Source organism: Strigops habroptila, chromosome 11, assembly GCF_004027225.2.
Source record: "Strigops habroptila isolate Jane chromosome 11, bStrHab1.2.pri, whole genome shotgun sequence".
Lineage (NCBI taxonomy): Eukaryota > Metazoa > Chordata > Aves > Psittaciformes > Psittacidae > Strigops > Strigops habroptila.
The window spans coordinates 36587752-36606732 of record NC_046360.1 but is presented as its reverse complement, the minus strand read 5'-3'; the positions used below and the strand labels follow the sequence as shown (position 1 = coordinate 36606732).

The 18981-nt window shown below is 44.2% G+C and overlaps 1 protein-coding gene across 5 annotated transcripts in view; it reads left to right on the top strand.

Annotated features, from left to right (window-relative positions):
- The window catches only part of SLC6A6 (solute carrier family 6 member 6), a 114690-nt gene that overhangs the window by 1443 nt on the left and 94266 nt on the right, over nt 1–18981 (top strand). For 3 of the 5 annotated variants that reach the window (XM_030501565.1, XM_030501561.1, XM_030501568.1), the window contains one exon: nt 13061–13140. The exons of the other annotated variants lie outside the window; for them this stretch is intronic. The gene's annotated coding sequence lies outside the window, so the exon portion shown is untranslated. Of the gene's footprint in view, nt 1–13060; nt 13141–18981 lie in introns of those variants that run through there. 5 annotated transcript variants of the gene reach the window in all.

Below are 18981 nucleotides of genomic sequence, written 5' to 3'. Positions count from 1 at the left end.
AGGTGTGACTTTGTCCTGGCTGTGACACAGCCAAAGCTGTATGGGAAAACATGGGGTCAGTCCATGGCCCAGATAATCCATCCACAGATAATCGAGCACTATGTCTAAGACATGATTTGACTGTTTTCTATGTCGAAGCATCTGTTGTCAGTCTGACATAATCAAGTCCTGCCACTTAGATTGATGTTCTTCTTTATTCTAACTGGACTTGGAGAGGATCTTAAAATTAGCTGATCTATATAATGTAATATATAATATAGGTATTTTACATAAAATACAAAGATAATATTGACAAGGAAGTGAAGAGACTATACAAAACTCTGTAGAGTGCATGGCAATGCAGCTCACAGTCATCTTTTGAAGATGACTTCAGTGGAAAAGGCTTATCTTCCTATAAGTAGAGACATTGCTCTGCTGCGACATAATCTCACTTTGTATTTTCTGTCTCCTTTTTTCTTTCCGGAGAAAATACAATGAGAAAGATAAAATACCCTCTGGTGACCCCTACATCTCAAGAGTCCTTCATGCTATGTGTCTTTCATGCCAGGTAACTTTCTAATAAGTGTTGCTAAAGGAGTTTCATGGCTCTCATTAAAATGGTTTGTTGGCTTTAGGACTTTAATGTAGAAGATTAAATCCTTCACCACAGAGAAGATGCAGGCCCTTCAAGAGGCACTTAGTGCCTTCAGGATCAGTCCCTTCCTGCCTGATCCAGCACTTTTGATGCCAGTGGAAGCTTTACCCTTGATTTCAAACCAAATCTGGCCTGAGGGCTGTGGTTCTTTTTCCTTCATCCCTTTGGGTTGTTAAGATGCTCATCCTTACCTACGGTGTGCAGGGATGATGAGATGGGAGCTTTGTGCCATGCACGATGGGAGCTCTGCCCCCAAGTGCTGAGAGTCTAAGTTTAGATTTGGCACCATGAGTGATAGTCATAAGCAGGAGTTGGGAATAGGCATGGTGGAGGTCAGGGCAGCGGGAGCAGGGGCTGCTCTGGTTTGGGAGGTGGAAATCCTGAGGGCTGTGCTGGTTACAGGGAGTCACCAGTGGGAGGCTGGAAGGAAGAAGCAGGGCAGTAGAAGGATGTGGCTGTGGGGAGACCTGCTGAGCAGAGATTAGGAGGGACAGTTCATGCCCAGAGGACTAGAATAGCTTGTCCACTAGTTGCATTGTTTTAGGCATTTAAAACACATTGGGTAAATCACTAACAAAGATGCCCAAGGGAACAATGTTGTATCAGTTATCTTCCTGAGCATTTTGATTGTTTTGGTTCTATTTATTCTAGACAAAAGAGCTTCTCTGTGATGTTTCATCTTTAGTCTGAATGTCTCTAATTTGGACAACCATTTAATTTGGAAGGTTTCCACGAGATGCCAGTAATTGTCTGATTAAAGTCATGACTTAGAACCAAACGTGTTTCTCACCCCATGTTGCTGACCGCAGCCTTGGTTATGAGTTGTGGAAGAATGCTACAATCCAGTGTGTGTGTTCTCTTTGTGGGCTCTGCTTATTTTTATGTTTTAACATTGTGACTGGACAATGATAAATGCCCGTGATGCCGGTTGTGAGGCTTTAGGTACCAGTTTGCCTTACAGCCATTGCCTGGGAATGATTATTTGCTTCTAAAAACTGACTGCTGTGGATTCTTACTTCCTTTTTCTTAATGATCTCTGGGAAAATATGGCTTTACATAAAAGCCTTTTGTATGAAAGGTGAAACCAGGGCCCAGTTGGGATGATGACTTCGTTTCCATGTCTCGCTAACTTTTTCATGGAGCAGGAGCAGAGGTTGGAAGAAGCAGCATTGTTTCTTCTGTTTCCCTTGAATTCCTTTCATCAGTCCAGTGACTCCATGTGTCCCAATGACACATTTCTGGGTCACATGTCCCAGAAAGATGGGCTATATGGAGACGCACGGCATGGAAAGTATTCTAGCCAGAGACTAGTTATGCTGGCAGGTTCCACACGTGCTGTAAATTTGTATATTCTTCACATGCACTTTATTAATAGCACAAGACTGAGACAGGGAGACCAGACTCATTGCTCTCTGTGTAAGTAAAATGACAGAAATATATTCTGTCTTGTTCCTCATCATTTTAAGCCTGCCAATAGTTTACTATGGCCCATGAGACCATTAGGAAATGCAGAGCAGCACGACTCAGAGCACAGAGACCTCCCCAAGCCAGGCTGCATGCAAAGGCACAAGGACACAGCGTGCAGCATCCAGAACCAGAGAAAGAACAGGAGGCCTAGATGAGTATTTCAGCAGCCAGTCTCAAGCATAACCAAACTGAATGCTTGTTTTGGTTTTGGTCCAGTGAAAACTTTGCAATGGAAGAGATAGATAGTTTTCTTCTTTGGCTCTGCCATCAAAGGGATGCTGCTGCCCTTCCTGGTCAACTTTCTCCCATTCAATGGGATCTAGATTTCTCTCTCTGCAGGACACTGCTTTGGTTAGGAGATCAGAGGGACAAAATGCTGTAACTGTAGGCTGTCTTTATTTTAATTCTTCTCAGGTTCATCAGTCACTTCCACTGTAATTCTTTCAGCTAGTAGTAGCAGCAGCAGCAAACTATTGTCCTGGTCTATGGATTAAGTGTAGCTGAAGGCACAAACCAGGGCATTAGGAGATTACATGTCCAGTCCTCTGTGTTCCCACTAACAGGAAAAACTGAGAAACGTAACTCAATCCAAGTACCCATGTTTTCTTCCAGACGCTGAATAAAATCAAGGAGTTATTAGCTGTGACCCTCCTGTATTGCAATGCATTCATTTAATCTTCAGCAACATAGAGAAGTACAGAAAGGCTTTCCCAGTTGATGAGCACGAACTGGACTCCAAATATTCAGATCCTGGGCCGTGCTCTGAGCTCATCTTTATAACTATAAAAGGGGGTACTCTCAGGACATGGTGAATCTGGATGCAGACACAGCTGCCAGGTAGCAGATTATAGGGTAAATTAAAAAGGAGAGCTAGATACAGTACAGGAGGCTTGAATTTTGTCTATTAGTGTAATTACCCATATTAGGCAATAAATCCTACATCTTCATTTGAAGAACAACTAGAAATTCTTATGGAAGGCTTCCATCCTAGGAAGCAGAGTTGTCTCCATTCAACACCTTTTATTTGAATGGGACATCCAGATAATCTGTTCCTAAATGTAGGCAAGGAAAGGAACCGGTAGGAATCTGAGTCAGGATTTCTCTCCCCAGCTCTGTACCTAACATGCAGTTTGACCTTGGTAAGTCACTTTCTGTTTTTTTTCAAGCCTCAGTTTAACCATGTTTTTAAAATGGATAAACCAATGTTTCCTGTGAGGATACTGCAGAAAGGGGGTTTGAATGCGAAAGATGCTTAGCGTAGTGTTAAATGGGCTGCGATTTTACAGGTTCATTCTCAGAAAGAAACACACATCATATTTAAAATTCAAAACATTCCTCTGTCCTTAGGTTCAAATGATGGAAATAAATTAGGAAAATGGTATTTACGTGCTAAGCAGGATATGGCAATAGGACTATTGCATTTACATTTGCACCGTGAGTGAAGAATTCATCATAAATGCACCAGGACAACTTGGTTTTCTATCACATCTAAGGATGATTTACCTCCTGTACAATCAAAATAAAGACACATTAGTGGCTAAGAATATTTACTAAGGCTTCCAAGCTGATACGGGTTAGCTGAAAGGAAGTAATTGATTTTAAATTCTCCTGTTTCCTTCTCCTCTATGTCTCAAGTTAACGCTCCGCATTAAACTCTGGAAATCTTTCTGATGCTACTTGTAAGGGGTCAGAAAAGTCAGAGTATCCTTGAAGTGGAGCACTCTTCTCCAAGGCATTTTGCATAGCTTAATTAGAGCAGTTATTTCTTTCCCTGTGCCTTCTCTAAGGGCTTTCTTTATGTCAGATGCTTCTAGTTATCAGGAATCAGAGCCAGAGGTCAACTGATGAGCCACTGATTGCTTGAGCTAAATGTAATTTAAAGCAATAGTTTATATGAGCAGTTTGCAAACCTCTCTGGGGATTGTGTGTGCAGGAGTGTAGATACAGGAGTGCCTGTATCTACAGGCTCTGCTCAGTGCAGCATAGGGCACGTGTGCATTACAGGACCTGGTGTGGCTGCAGGTCATCATCATCGGACGACTACAGCTATCATTATGATGCTTTTATTCTACTGTAGCAAGCAAAGAAGCTTTTAAACTGTCAAAAATTAGCTCTTCGGGTTTGTTGTTTTTTCTTCAACAGGGATCTTCCTGATGTCTTCAAGTAACTCTCTTGTCCTGAATCCCCAAGCCTTGGCTGTATAATTGCCATAGATAGGCAGCATACCAAGCGGTCCTCATTTCAAGGCCTGGAGCCAATTCATGTCTCAGAGTCACTGCTTGAATGATTTCCTGTCCAAGGTAGCTGCCTAAGCAGAACTAGTTCTGATTCTGGCTACTGGTACGTCATTAATATGAGTCCTTCACCTATGAAAAGTGAGACTTTGACCCTGAGATGTTGGAATAATTCCAACTGGACTAAACACAAACAATTCACATAGTCCAGTGTATGATGAGGTCTCTTACCAAACCCTTTCTGAGCATAGCCATTATGTGAACGTCAGCCACGGGAGCGTGTTTCATACTGGGATTTTCCACTTGGCCTTTATTCAGTACCAATCTGATAATGGGATGGAAAGTGGACTTGAGGAATGCAGTTCAAAGGACTTGCACTATTGAACCCATGTTCCAAGCCTGGCTACGTAAGTCATAGTAATGACTTGTGAAGATACCATAAAATTGAGACAGCTCACACAGGGCCATGAATCAGAAGACATATAGCTCCTAGGTGGGACTGCTGAGGAGGAGGAGCGCAAGGCAAGGGGTGTTTAGAGAGTGGAAGGTAGCCAAAGGATGCTATAGGAAACAACAGTCATGGCAGTACTGCCTGTGGCAACAGCTTTCCTCCTCTGTCTCCCTGCAGTGGTCTTGCTAAGTTACAATTCTTGGTTATCTCTGCCCCTGAAATGACTGTGGATGCTTTTTTAAAGACCTGATGACAAAATTACCCCCAAATTCAGAAACACTATAGGAGTAAGGAGTCACTCAAAAATCTCTCCAGCTTGCTGGATCTTATTATATGAGAAAGGATGGGACGCTGTAGATGGAATGAGAGTGCTGGTGCAGTGTAACATATACTGAAACTGGTCGAGGTTTATTGCTGTATTTAGTGCAGCCACCAGAATAAAGAGGCTGTCTGAAGAACAGCCTTGTGTCTTAGGTGCTGTTAGGTGGTATGTTTTACCCTGCATCTTGGCAATGCAGTAAAACATCGTTGCTGGCAGACGTCTTACTCCAAAAAATGCCTGCCTTCAAAAAACCTTAGTGCTTCTATCTGCAGACTAACTCTTTTTGCTGATAGCCACATGTATCATTTCAGACTCAAAGACGCTTGACAGCCTCTATGTCTGTGTGTGTTGTCTGTTGACACTAACTTTCCCTTTATCAGATCCCTCTGTACATGTTGCAGCTCCCCCAGACAGTATAGTGGGTTTAAATACTCAGCTTGTGGTGGAGAAGGTTGGTGTAGATGAAGGAACAGTGTGTGTAGAGTGGCAGCCCACAGGGCTGGGATGGACTGTAGTATCTCAGGAGGGAAGAGCTGGATCTGGGATGCAGCACAGCAGGTGACAGTATCTCTGTTCCTATAGTGCTACCCGAGATTTCAGATAGTGTGATCTGTAAAGATGTTCCTACTTTAGCTGTTCACATTTCACACTCTTGAGCTGCCTATGCCAACATTCAGCACTTCTCTGCTGCCATGAATTTGGGGATTTCAAAGGCCTTCATGGCTCTAATGAAGGAGAGGGGCATTGTATGGCCTTTCCATGAGGTTGAACTCCATGCAGAACAAACAGGTGACAACTTGCCTTCACTTTATATATGGACAAATATAGGTTTAGACAAGGTAAGAGCTTTGACCTACTTTACCCAGAGATTGCTCTGGGTAACCTAGGAAGTAACCTAGAAACTACGCAGGGAATTCTCCAAGTGCAATAAGACAGTAAAGTTCAAATGCTGAGTCCTCATCCCCATGTTACTGTCTGCAGGGCACCTCTGTTGGCTCTGCACAGAGCTGGATTTGTCACTCGGTGCTTTTCAGAAAGAACAGGGGTTTAAATACCCCTTTTGGTGAGTCTGAGCAGGGGAAAGGTAGTTGTTGGTGTCCTGAGCGCATTGCTTTGGATGGGCTTGGGGCTGCTGGCGCGGCGCAGGATGTTACATGCTGTGAGCGGGTGAAGGGTAGGTGCGGCGGCTGCCAGCGGTGCCTGGGCTTGTTGGGAGGATTGTTGCCATTCCAACCTGCTCCTGTCTCTGTGGTCCTTCTGAAACAACACCAGCTATTAGCAACGCTGCTGTGATGTAATTTGTTTAGGAGGAAAACTCACTCGTAAAGTTCATGGTCCTATTCTGAGACAGTGCAAGAGAGGGGAGGTGAGCAGGTGAGCTGAGAACACCCTGGAACACCTTCATCCATCCTACAGCTGAAGCTTCAACCAAATCCTATGCTGGAGGGTCCTGGGACTCATTTATTTGCAAAAGCCCAGACCCCGTAGCAGGCTGCTGTACCCTGGGCTGCCTGTGCTTAGGCTGTGCAGGGCTGGCATGGTATGGGGTAGGAGCATCCCTGGATCCCAGCTCTTGGGAGGGTTGCACCTCCCGAAGGCTGGAGGGGAGTGTGATAGGAGCTTGTGAAAGGCTTCCCCTCCCAAAAAACAAATACCAAGAAAAGGGAATACTTATCTGCCAGGCCCTGCTATTGAAAAACGGATCTCAGTTCGTATAAGCAGGAAAAAGACATTGAGGCTTATTTGTGTTTCTGCCCCTGAGCACAAAGGGGCTAGAAAGCAGGCGGATCTCACCGATTGTGTGTTCCTCCTGTTTGGAGATGTAATCGGCATCCACATACTGTGCCACAGCCTTTCCTCATCTCTAGGGGTTGGGTTGAGGCTGGGAATGATGTATAGGGTAGAAGACCTCCAGGGTAGGATGGGGAAGGGCTGGCTGCTGGCGCAGCATCTCCCCTCCACCCCCCATCTTCTGACATGTAGCACACACCACTAACAGCAGTAGTTATGGGGGATGGAAGAAAACACAAGGACACCCTGTTCACTCAATCCTGACTTACCAACTGGAGAAACAGGCTCTGTGTAAACAGTACAAACGAAACGGATGTTTCACTCTGCTACTGATAAGTTTATCAGCAAAGCCAATGTGCACTCTGGACCTGAGGAAAATACATAGAAATGTGTGAAAGAGAAGCGGAGGGTCCTCAGCTAACCCCCAGCTTACTACACCCTGGGGGTAAGTGTTCGTGCTGTAGCACATGTCAATCATTGCCCCAGCCAACCTGACTCCAAGGTTGGGATGTTGTCGTTTGTAACCACAAGCACCGGTCTTATCCAGGCTCTAGCTGTCCTAAGCACTATCGAGATGGATGGAAAAGGACCGTTGTGAATGTGCTAGGGGAGATGAAAGCATGGCAAGGGCAGGCAAGGAGCATGGTTGCTCATGGGGAGCACCATGGCAAAGCTGAGCTGGACCTTGGGTGGGAGATGAGGCAATGGCTGCTCCAATTGGTATTCATAGAATCCCAGGCTGGTTTGGGTTGAAGGGACCTTATCCAGCTCCAAACCCCTGCCATGGGCAGGGACACCTTCCACTAGAGCAGGTTGCTCCAAGCCCCTGTGTCCAACCTGGCCTTGAACACTGCCAGGGATGGGGCAGCCACAGTTTCTCTGGGCACCCTGTGCCAGCGCCTCAGCACCCTCATGGTATTGTCTGTGAATAGGCCATTGTCCTCTGTAAGGAAGCAATGAGAAAGCTCTTCTGCTTCCTTGCCTGGCACTGAACCAGCATTGCCTCACCGAGGGCTCAGCCTCCAGTCTGGAGGTCTCACAGCTCCAAAATGCCTCTCCCACATTGCCTCAAGTCGCTGCTCTGGCATCCTGTTACAGATGGACCATTTCGACTGACTGGATTGTGTTCCCTGCAAGTGAGTGCCTGGGAAGGAGATGTGTTTCACAGAGCTTAGAATAGAAAACTCGCTTTGACCTCCATGACAGAGAGATTAACGCCATTCCAGAATGATATAGTGAGTGGGTTTTAAGGGTCCAAAGGCAATTCCTGTTTACAGAGCAGGACTGGAAAAGCCTCATAGCATTCAGGCAAGGGCAGCGGCTGTCGAGGATTCCTTCCCCATCGCTTCTTTTCAGGTGGGCTTTTGCCCTGCTGAGAGAGAGCTTGAAACACCCCAGGGGTGGCTGCGCCAGGCTGTTGTGGTTGTGCAAAGTCACACTGCCTGTCTCAGAGATGAGAGAATGAGGAAGTTCTTGCACCTATCCCTTCTCATCAAAGAAAACCACACTGGAGTTTCTTTAGGGTGATTCTTTCTGGTTTAGGATTTCCAAAGTTTCTTTTAGAAACTGTTTGGCCGAGACCCACAGAAGGCTTACCAGTCCTTATGAAAAGCTTGTCATTGACAGTAAAGATCCATTTGCAATAATCTTGGACTTCTTTGAGTAATTCAGTTCTGTAGATGCAGTCTTAAATGCTTTGATCAATAGTGGTCTGACCTGCTAATCCCAACTACATGTACATCCAGCACCTTTACCTTTATCAGCACATGGGTGCTGAGAGCTGGGCCTGTGGTTGGGCTCCCACCATGGTCACTTTCCCAAGTACAAAAGGCTGAAAGCACTCTGATGAACAAGGGAAGTACCCACCTGCTAATAGCATCAGCCCTTGTATTTCCAGTCATCTTTCTGGAAATCAGAACATAAAAGATCTCCTTTCTGGGTAAGTGTATTCTTGTGTCTGTGAGGAGCTTGATGCAGGTCAACCATCCGAGCCTTGGTAAGCCAGTCAGAAGTAGCACAAGCCTCATGTTTTCTTATATCATTGTAGGCTGGCACCCAGTGAGCCATGGATGCTTCTCTTAGGATATATTTAGCTTATTATTAACCGTATAGAAGGATAGTCATGTTCATACACTGGCAGGGAACAACTAAGACTAGCCAGAGGCAGGAATTGCCTCCAATGGTATTGGAGAGTTAAACTCAGATTTCTAGGTGCCAGCAGCACTGAAATGAGGAGATATGTGAACATGGGAATCCACCATCTGGGTATTAACAATACAGAGCTCTCCTTGCAGGAAAGTGTGAGGCACACTTAGCACATGCAGAGCTGTATTATTTACTCCGGAAAGAGCATGCTGCAAGTCGATGACATATCTTCCTTCCCCTCTCTACTTCTCATTTTCACTGTAGCGAGGCTGTCTGATCTTGGAAACCATTTACATCTCCTCTGCAAACCATGACTATCCCTTTTTCTCCCTCATGCTCTTTCTCGCACAATGCTTTTCGTGTATTTCATCCAATCGACTTCAACCCTTTCCCACCAACGCACCCAATGGGTGAGGGTGCAAATCACTGCGGCCTCTGTTGGCACCAACCAGAGCCCCGTCCAGCTGGTGTCTGCTGGTCTGGGATTTTCCAGGGGCTCCTGCGGCAGAGCAGGTTACAGACCGATTGAGACATGTCTGGTGGTTCAGGCAGGTTTGCCACAAGGGGGGGTGAAGCACAGAAACCAGCTGTGGAAATTTACTGACTCTCTGAAGATCCCATGACTTCTTGCTACATCTGAGAAGTCCCAGTACAACAAGAACGATTGTTTCTAAATCTCCTATGCAGCCTTTCATCAGTTACCTGAATATGATGCCTAATATGCTCCATCCTTGGCAGTGTTCAAGATCAGGTTGGACGGGGCTTGGAGCAACCTGCTCTAGTGGAAGGTGTCCCTGCCCGTGGCAGGGGTTGGAACTGGATGAGCTCTAAGGTCCCTTCCAACACAAACTATTCTATGATTCTATGAATATTGCATGGTTAGTGGCATTTTTTTGTCAGCAATAGACAGCTGTCCATCATCTGCTTCTAGGGTTGGAAGATAAAGAATTCATTGGTCAAGACACTAGTTTCTAGTGCAGAGAACTTAAACGCAGATGGTGAATTTAAAATATATATATATTCAACAAATTAGCACGTAGTGTGCCAACTCTTGGGAAATATGTGCACATTAGGAGTATGAGTGGGAGCAAACAAGGTTGTGAGGAATCTCTACATCTTCTGTTTTCAAACAGTGATTTGCAACTAAGCCTTTTTCTTGTATATTTTTAAGGTGACTGTGTATAAAGCTCTTTAAATCATCAGAAGTGGATGGTGGTTTATGACTCAGAGATAAGGAGGGATTTGTCTGTCTGACAAACTTCCCCTCTGTTTTTAGCAAAGGTTGGTATTTTCAGAAGTGGTAAAATGCCACCAAGTGCAATATGGAGGGCGTAGTGTGAACTGGAGTTCTGCCAGTGCACGGGCTGAGCAAAAACTGTTGAAATGCAAGATGATTTCAGGCCCAGCTCCGTGTCCCACACAAGGAAAGCCTCCAGTGATGTCTCTAAGTAAAGCGCTCAGCCTCAGATCAATGTAATGCCTGCTACAAAGTCAATAGGAATTTTGCTGTTAGGACAGTTAGTGTTCTCGGTCATCTTTATACTGGACCATATCATTTACCCATCAGAATTAATGGTGTTTGGTTAAAAAACTGAGGGAGAGATTGAGGAAGAAGCCAGGAGAAACTAGGGAAAAATGCCCTGAGTTTGTGTTGTGCCTCTGGGCACAAAGTGAACCTGGAATAAGGTGATGTCGAAGCAAGCCATGGCTAGAAGTAGAGAGTTCACCAGTGGTAAGAGACCACCGGCGCAGTCAACTGCAGCACCATTCAAGGTGATGGCCAGCAGAGCCTGCAAAGCTCATTCAATGCACAGTTGCAAGGCCCTGGCAGTGCCCGCAATGCTGTGCAGGGTGGGTTTGCTCTCATATTTTTGATATGGCTTTCTAAAAACAAGCGTCTGGCTCACATGTAGCTGTACTGAAGTCATGTAGATGGACATCTGCTTGCTTAGGGTTGCTTTTAGGGCTGGGGGCTGAAGGGGCAAGGGAAGAAGCTGTAGTTGTTCCATATGGTGTTCTCTATAGCAGGGTCCATTTTCTAAGCGTTTATTGGAACATTGCTGTGTTGAAATACTGATTCAAACACTAACAAAGCTGTGGCAGTTTAGGGCAGGAATGGGTTATTTACAGGTGGATAATTAGCTCACTGGATAATGATGATCTCCTGTTATATGCAGCCAAAAACTTGGTTCAGTACAACATTCAGGGCAAGATACAACATATTGGGATTTGACTTACTGAAAATTACCCTTCCTGGAAAGGTGCAGAGAAAGAAGATAATCCCAAAGACCCCAAGAAAGATCAGAAACCGAAACCCACAGAGAAAAGGAGACATATTAAAGGCAGCAGGATTGCAGCCCCGTACGTCATATAAAATGAATGCAGTTCATCAGGCTGAATTGTTCATGCTCAGACCATATATGTTCAGTTCTTGACAAAGTAATCTCTTTACAAAGCTACATAATGCAGCAGAGTCAGCTAAGAAGGAGCTATAAACAAAGAAGCTATTCAGCTGTCAAAGCAATTTTCAGCTATATTAAAGCAGAAGAGGATGGAATGGATTCTGCTGAGCCTTCTGCTGTGTGCTGGCCCAGGGAGTTGGTGGCATTGCACGTGTGTAACAGGCATGATGAGAGGGAGAGTGTGCACACACACTAACATATGTACACATGTGTGTGCAGTGGAATCGCCCATTGCCTTCCTCAGCTTATGTTAGAGATGGCAAAGTTCATATTTAAACTGTGTTTTCTGTCTGTGCCTCGGGATGTCACCAAGTTCTGTCCATCCCCATGACGTGTGCTGTTTCCATAGAAACTGATGCACTTTGGAGAGGAGAAAAGGCAGGAAAATCAAGTGGAATAAGAGAAGTGTGTAGTGTGAATAGACCATTTGGGCGGCGGGGCTTTTAACACAGTGACTTATACCTTCAGTTGGTGAGATGCCTTATTTATTTGGGGTATGTCACTCCAGAATCATTCAAATCCATTCAAATATATATCAATTAAATGGATGCAGCTTCCTATTTCTTCATACACTCTATCCACCATCGGACAGGCTGTGTTTGTGCTGCAGAGGCTGTGTGCTTTCTGCTGACACATGGCTTCTGCTGTTTGCCCTGTCTCTGGTGTCATTAGCAGGTGTTTCCTCTCTTCATCCCAAACTGGGGAGGGAGGCAGGGCCTGGGAAACTGCAGATTTCAACCCAGGTTCAATGAAATACCTGTCAAGCTTCCCATAAAAAAAAGCTGTGTCTGATCTGTACCTCCCAAGGGGGAGGCAGGGCAGGGAGAGGCACGCTGGGGCTGTTCTATGAGTTTTTCCTTCTTAAAGCAGCCGAGTTGCCATTGAATCATTTAATCACTAATTAAAAATCCTGGGTAAAACAAGCTGTCTACAGCTTTCTGGCAAACAGCCCACGGACTTCAGCGGGGCCAAGATTTTACCCTTTCCTTGACTGCAGAGCTTGTTTGTTGTCACTTCTTTTTCTTTAGCTGTTCTATGTACTTTATGCCAGACTTTTTCTCTTAGATGCGTGTTTTCCTTTCCTTTTCCCAAATATTATCTCACTTCAGCTCCAGAATATAAGGTCTTCGTATGATGGGCCACAAGAGGTAGTTTGTGACCAAGTTAGCTGTGTTTCACCCACATCCTTTTCTGCTATGACCTAGGAGGGATGTGAGGGCAGGAGGAATTTCAGCCGCTAAATTCCACCTTTAGCACCTCTGTTCAGGCACAAACTCGACTTGCAAGTCCTTGTTGCCAACACTGTGTGGAGCTACGTGGGTCCTTCAGCTGGTATCTGACTAGATGGAAAAAGGATGGACCACTGTAGCCTAGAGCATCCCGTTTCACCACTGAGGGCTGAATGCCAGGAGGAACAGGACCGTGTGTGTCTATATGTGTAAACGCTGTTGGTAACAGAGCAATATTCCCATTCTGTCTGTGCATATTCTTTGGCACATATTTCTCCTGCCTTCCCCTATTTACCAGTCCTATCCTCTGTAATTTCACTTTCAGATTCTGCCTTAGAAGAGACCTGTGCCAGTTTTGCCTGGAGGTAGCTCAGAGATGGACCCCCGCTGGCTGCTTGCTTGAAGGTAGGGATGTGCCAACAAACCCTGTGTTCTTCATGAGAAGCTACTCTTGGTCGCACACAGCCCATGTGTGTGGGAAATGAGCCAACAAAAATTGCCAGGACTTACTGCATTCTTCAAGGCTTAGGGCACCAGAGTACGTATTGACAGCAAACACCCTAATCCCTTACCAACACATTGGGTGGCAAAACCCACAGCAGTCGCCTGTAGTGTTGACAGGATTCAAGCCCATACTGTTTAATTTATCTTTGTGCACCCAAAGCCGTGATATCTACTAGTACTGACAATCTCATTTACTGATTCATCGACAAGTTATAAGAATAAAAAGACACCATGTGAAGGTTTTTTGTTCAGCAGCTCTAATCTTGGTTGTTTTCCTTGGCTTTAAACTTTGAATTTTACAAGTTCTGTGTTAAATGCTCTGCTTTACTTCTTTGTATCCAGGCAGAAAGAGATTGTTTTTAAAAAATGTGCTGTGAGGGTAATGTAGAGTTTTTCTCCTCTGTGGAATCAATCAGTGAGGATGTTTACTATGTATTTATGAGAGCCCTTATAGATCTTTAGACCGGCCTCTCAGTGTTCATTCTGTTGGACTTTTTATTGCTAACCTTTATTCTTCTTTTAATGGTGAGCTCTCAGAACAACAAATCTTTGAATTTATAGTGATGGGTTTGAATATTGATGGATCTACATGTACAAATATAGATATATCAAGTGATTGCTTTTTTATGAAGGGCGATTTCTTTTACTAAGCAAGAGAGCAGACCTGGGGACAGAAGTTGCATGTTTGTGATCAGTCAATCTGAGCAGTTGTACCAAGTGACCTGATAATATAATTCATGCTGTGATGCACCACTTGAGGCTTGCCCTGTGTTCTGACTGGGTGCTGGTGGCCTTATGTTATGATGGCGAGATGTTTCACTTCTCCTAAGAGAATGTGGGGTATAGTCACTGATTGGTTCTGTTAAATAGTTTGGGTTTTCCATGAGATCTGTAGCACTGGGTAGCTCCTTCAGAAACCCTGGTGCCATCTTTCAAGGCGTTACCCCTGTAGTATCTGGCAGTTAGATTAAAAGCAGGTTACAGTACAGCTTGTTTTGTAGGAACATCTGCCCCATCCCTGGCAGTGTTCAAGGCCAGGTTGGACACAGGGGCTTGGAGCAACCTGCTCTAGTGGAAGGTGTCCCTGCCTGTGGCAGGGGTTGGAGCTGGATGAGCTTTAAGAGTCCCTTCCAACCCAGTCTGTGATTTGTAAGTCTGATGTTGAGAGAAGTTTCCCTGGACATATGAAACCTGTGAGTTACACGTTGTGTTTCATCAGGAGGTGTTTTTGTTAAAGAATTGCAGAGACAATACAAAAAATAATCTTGGTTGTAACGTAATCCTGATATAAAAATGCATCATTTCTTCTTGTGTGAAGTGAATGAAGTGTTTGGCATCAGCAAGTATTTACATTTACATTGGGTTTATGCTTCACTGTATGCTGAAAGCCAGGGTGAAGTATTTCCTAGATGGCCAGATGATTCCAAAGAAAAGATACATCACAGAGGAAAATTCAGAAACATTCTGTGTCAAAGGATGCTACGTGGTTAATACAATTACAATTAGACCAGGGTTTTGCCGGGTGTCCAGAGCACATCTTTCATTGTCTTCACATAGGTTACACCTCAGTTTTGTTTGTTTTATTTCAGTGTTCCAATTTTCTATTGTATAAGCAACTGTATGAGCTCTACCTTTCCTTGTGCTCCTGCTTTGACATATTCCTATCCATCCATGTTCATATGAGAACATCCACTCATGTTCTTAAGAGAGGGTTTTTAATCTGTGCGCAAGAAAAAGTGACAGAAGTACTCTCTATCTTAGCTCAAATCACTAAGTAAATATCCATCATATTTATATGTCACACCTTTTCCTAACTGTATATGCCTGCTACATCCACTTTTCCTGTGCTCCTCGTGCTTGAATGGGAAGAAATCCCAAAGCACCGGGAGAACGTTGATGGATGTGAAAAACCTTGCAGAGAGCTTGATTCCAGGAAGAACATAGACACACACTGATAAACAGCTTCTTATCTAAGAAATACTTGAGAGAGTGTTTCTGCAATGAGAGCGCTTCTCTGAACCCCAGCAGTTGGTTGCTGCCTTGTTTGCGTCTTTTAATGTTTCAACACCCTGCTGATAGTGTTGTGAAATCCTCACTGGGCCGCAGCCAGTGACCCCAATAAACTTTTACTTGCTTAATGATTTTATAACTCTTCAATGTGAGATAAACTTGCCATTTGCTCATTTAACTTCTCTCTTCTGTGTTTTGTGTGAGTACTATCTAATCTCATGGGGACTCTGAGGCTTAAGTTCTTGCAGAGCTATCAAATAGAGCAATAGGAACATGTTTGGACATTTAGCAAAGTTCTTGTAATGTTCTTCACTGATATTTTTAGTATTATTAAAGGTAATTACTATCGTATTGTAAATACATTGAGCTCTTTCATATTCTGTGGTGTAATTTTCCACTTTCATAATTACATTTATTAGTACACATTCCATGTCAAGTTGTGTTTCATTGCTCAAGGGTCATCCCGTGAACTGTCTGCAGAATAGTCCTTCTTTCTCATTGTAGAATCATAGAATAGTTTTGGAAGGAACCTTTAAAGCTCACCTAGTCCAACCCCCTGGCAATGAGCAGGGACATCTTCAATTAGATCGGGTTGACCAGAACCACATCCAGGCTGGCCTTGAATGTCTCCAGGGATGGAGCATCCACCACCTCTCTGGGCAACCTGTGCCAGTGTTTTACCACCCTCACTGTAAAGAATTTTTCCTCACATCCAGCCTGAATCTCCCCTCTGTCAGGTTAAAGCCATTCCCCCTTGTCCTATTGCAACAGGCCCTCATCCAAAGCCCCTGTCCAGGTTTCTTGTAGCCCCTTTCGGCACTGGAGCTGCTCTAAGGTCTCCCCGGAGCCTTCTCTTCACCAGGCTGAACAACCCCAACTGTCTCAGCCTCTCCTCACAGGAGAGGTGCTCTGTGCCTCTGAATGGTTCCCATCTTGTCTCACAAAGACCCACTGCCTCAAGGAATCAGCTCAGAATCACCAGGGCAGCCTCAGTGTTAAAACTGTCTCATGAAATCTAACCCAACGTATTTCTGCAGCAGAAGCACTCGACCTGGATCTGTGATACCCCGAAAACTGCAGCCGACGAAGGAGCTTGAGCTGGGCTGTGCTGATAGCTCTGCAGCTTCATTACACAACCCACTGTGCTCAGATTCAGCCGAGCCCACTCAGCTGACTTCACACCACCTATGCATGAAGTTGTTACTAATTCTCATTTATAGTCTTGATGCTGCATTAACTGTCACTCGTATATAATCAATGGGACATTCTTCCAAATGGCCAACCAGCCCCCAAAAAACAAACAAAAGATTAAGACATGAAGTATAATAATGTCACTGAAGACATCACATTTTCTGAGTAGGATTTCTTTAATTACCAAAGGATTGAAAAGGAACAAAAGATATTCCCTCTGCGCTGCAGACTTTCTCCCTTTGTGGTGCTTGTTGATATTATATTTCATGTTTTCAAGCATTCAAGTAATGGATCCGAAATTGGAAGCAGGAGGAAAGGTATAGAAATCGTACCTGGAGGCAGCGAGAGAATCGGAGAATTCTCATTCAGTACCAGTGAAATAAATTCCTGTCCACAGGGCTTAGGCTTTGAGAGGAAAATAACTTATATGAAACCAAGGCTGTAACAGCCTAATTTTGTTCTCTGGACCAAGGTAAATTTCATCCTAACACAATAAATAAATACATAATATAAAGTGCAGTGCTATTTCCTGATTCATGATCTTGTTAGACTCCAAAGAAACATACATCATGCTGGAATTGTAATAACACAGGCTTAGTACATAGAGAGGGAATTGCATCCAGCTACTCAATATGAAGAAAATATATCAAAAGGGAATGATTTAGAGGAGAATGAAATTCTCCTTTAGACTTGGTTATGATTCAGCTGTGGTTTCCCCTGGAAGAGGGTCCTTCTTACATACATATATTTAGATATTTCATATATAAAACGTGTAAACAAATTTCAGGTATTTAGCTATGGACTGTCATTATGCTGTGAGCTGAAAAGCAACTTTAGAAAGCTCAGCAAAATAATTTGATATAAAATCCCTGTAGAATAATATGTAACAATCTTTGCTATAGATGTGTTTGTAATCATATAAAACTGTTTTCTCTTTGCACTCTGTGTCACCTGAAAATGTTTCTTCAGGCTCAAAAACTGGAGCCTGTATTTGTCAAATATTGTAGGAATAGGAGAAGGAATAATAACAGCAACAACTGATTTAATTATTACTATAATTATCATTGCTGCTCTTACCATGCATCTCATTTGCTGTAACACCTGCGATGCGCCTGGCGATTTTCAGGCACTTCAGTGCTTTCACTTTGTTCTGCAAAGTTAATAATAATCCAAGGACAGAAGAGGGGGAAGAAAATATCAATAAGCAATTTATGGAACACACATCCATAAATCAGGAAGCTCCCTTATAGCCATGGAAGTGTGCTCTTAGAAGGGCTTATATAGAAGAGACTTAGTGGATGAGCCCTGGGTGGTGGGACAGGGCTCATGGTTTGGACTCTGAAGTGGTGGCCTGGGGCACAGTGGAGTGTGGTGCCATGACACACGGGGCTGGAAGCCTCTCCTGGTGAGATGGTGATAGCACAGAAGGAGCACCAGAGCTTTGAAGGCTTAAAGTTGCTCCATGGAGGATGGGAGGCTGGTTGAGAAACTCAGAATCTTGGCAGGGGAAGTTCTTCCTGAGCCTTTGTCAGCAGGGATATACTCCGAGATGACAGCAGTAGGGCTGCTGGTGTAAATCTATCTGCCTGTATAGGTTTCAGTACCGCATGGCTGAGAATTTTGCTCAGAGCTTACAAATCCCTGATGTTCCACGCACTGGAGTACAAAACAACTGCTCTTGTGTAATGGTGAGTCATTGGCCTCTGCTTGAGGATGATCCAGCTACCTTGTCAAGGAACTGGAACAGAACTGTGCATCTCAGGTGACTTCGTTATACAACATGGAAAACAAATTCCCTTCGCCGGCATTTCATGGGCAGCCCCTTACACATCCCTAGGGAGGTGTTTGGTGTCACCGCCTGAGCTTCTCCCCACAGAAAGGCCAGATCTATAAAACAGCTTCTTCCCCAGCCTGAAATCCTGTTCATGTCCTCAGATTCAGGATTGTGCTGAAAGGGCAATTTTCACCCTTGATGGCTGAATCACCGTAACATCTGTGTTGGGTTATGGTACTGCTGAGGGAAGAGGATGAAGACATGACATAAGTGGCCAATACCTCTTTAAAAACCCACAAGAACAAATTAGTAAAAAAGAAATACAACAGCTCAGATAATAAAAACACTATCTTACAGATTTCATACAAACTTTGCCATAGGGAGAGCACTGACACAGCTGTTCAGGCTTCTTTTTCCCTTTGCTACACAAAAAATAGAGGAATCGGAACAGCTGTTTGGGTTATTTTATTTAATGCCTTTCCTAAGTAAAACTAAAGGCAACTGACTTGAATAAGCCATGTGAAACTGCCTCCGAAGATGCTGTAAAAACTTTCCAGAATAATTCCTGGACCTCATCCACAGCGAATAAAGATCTGTTTTCCATGGAAGGAGTTGAGCCAGAAGGGCACATGGGGCATTTCCACTCATTCGCTGAGCAGGTGTAGCATCAGCTGTCCTGCATCTCTTCTTGTCATGAAGGAAAGACTCTTCTAGATGGAGGCAAATTGGCAAACTGTGTTATACTGGAATCAGTACACAGTAACCCC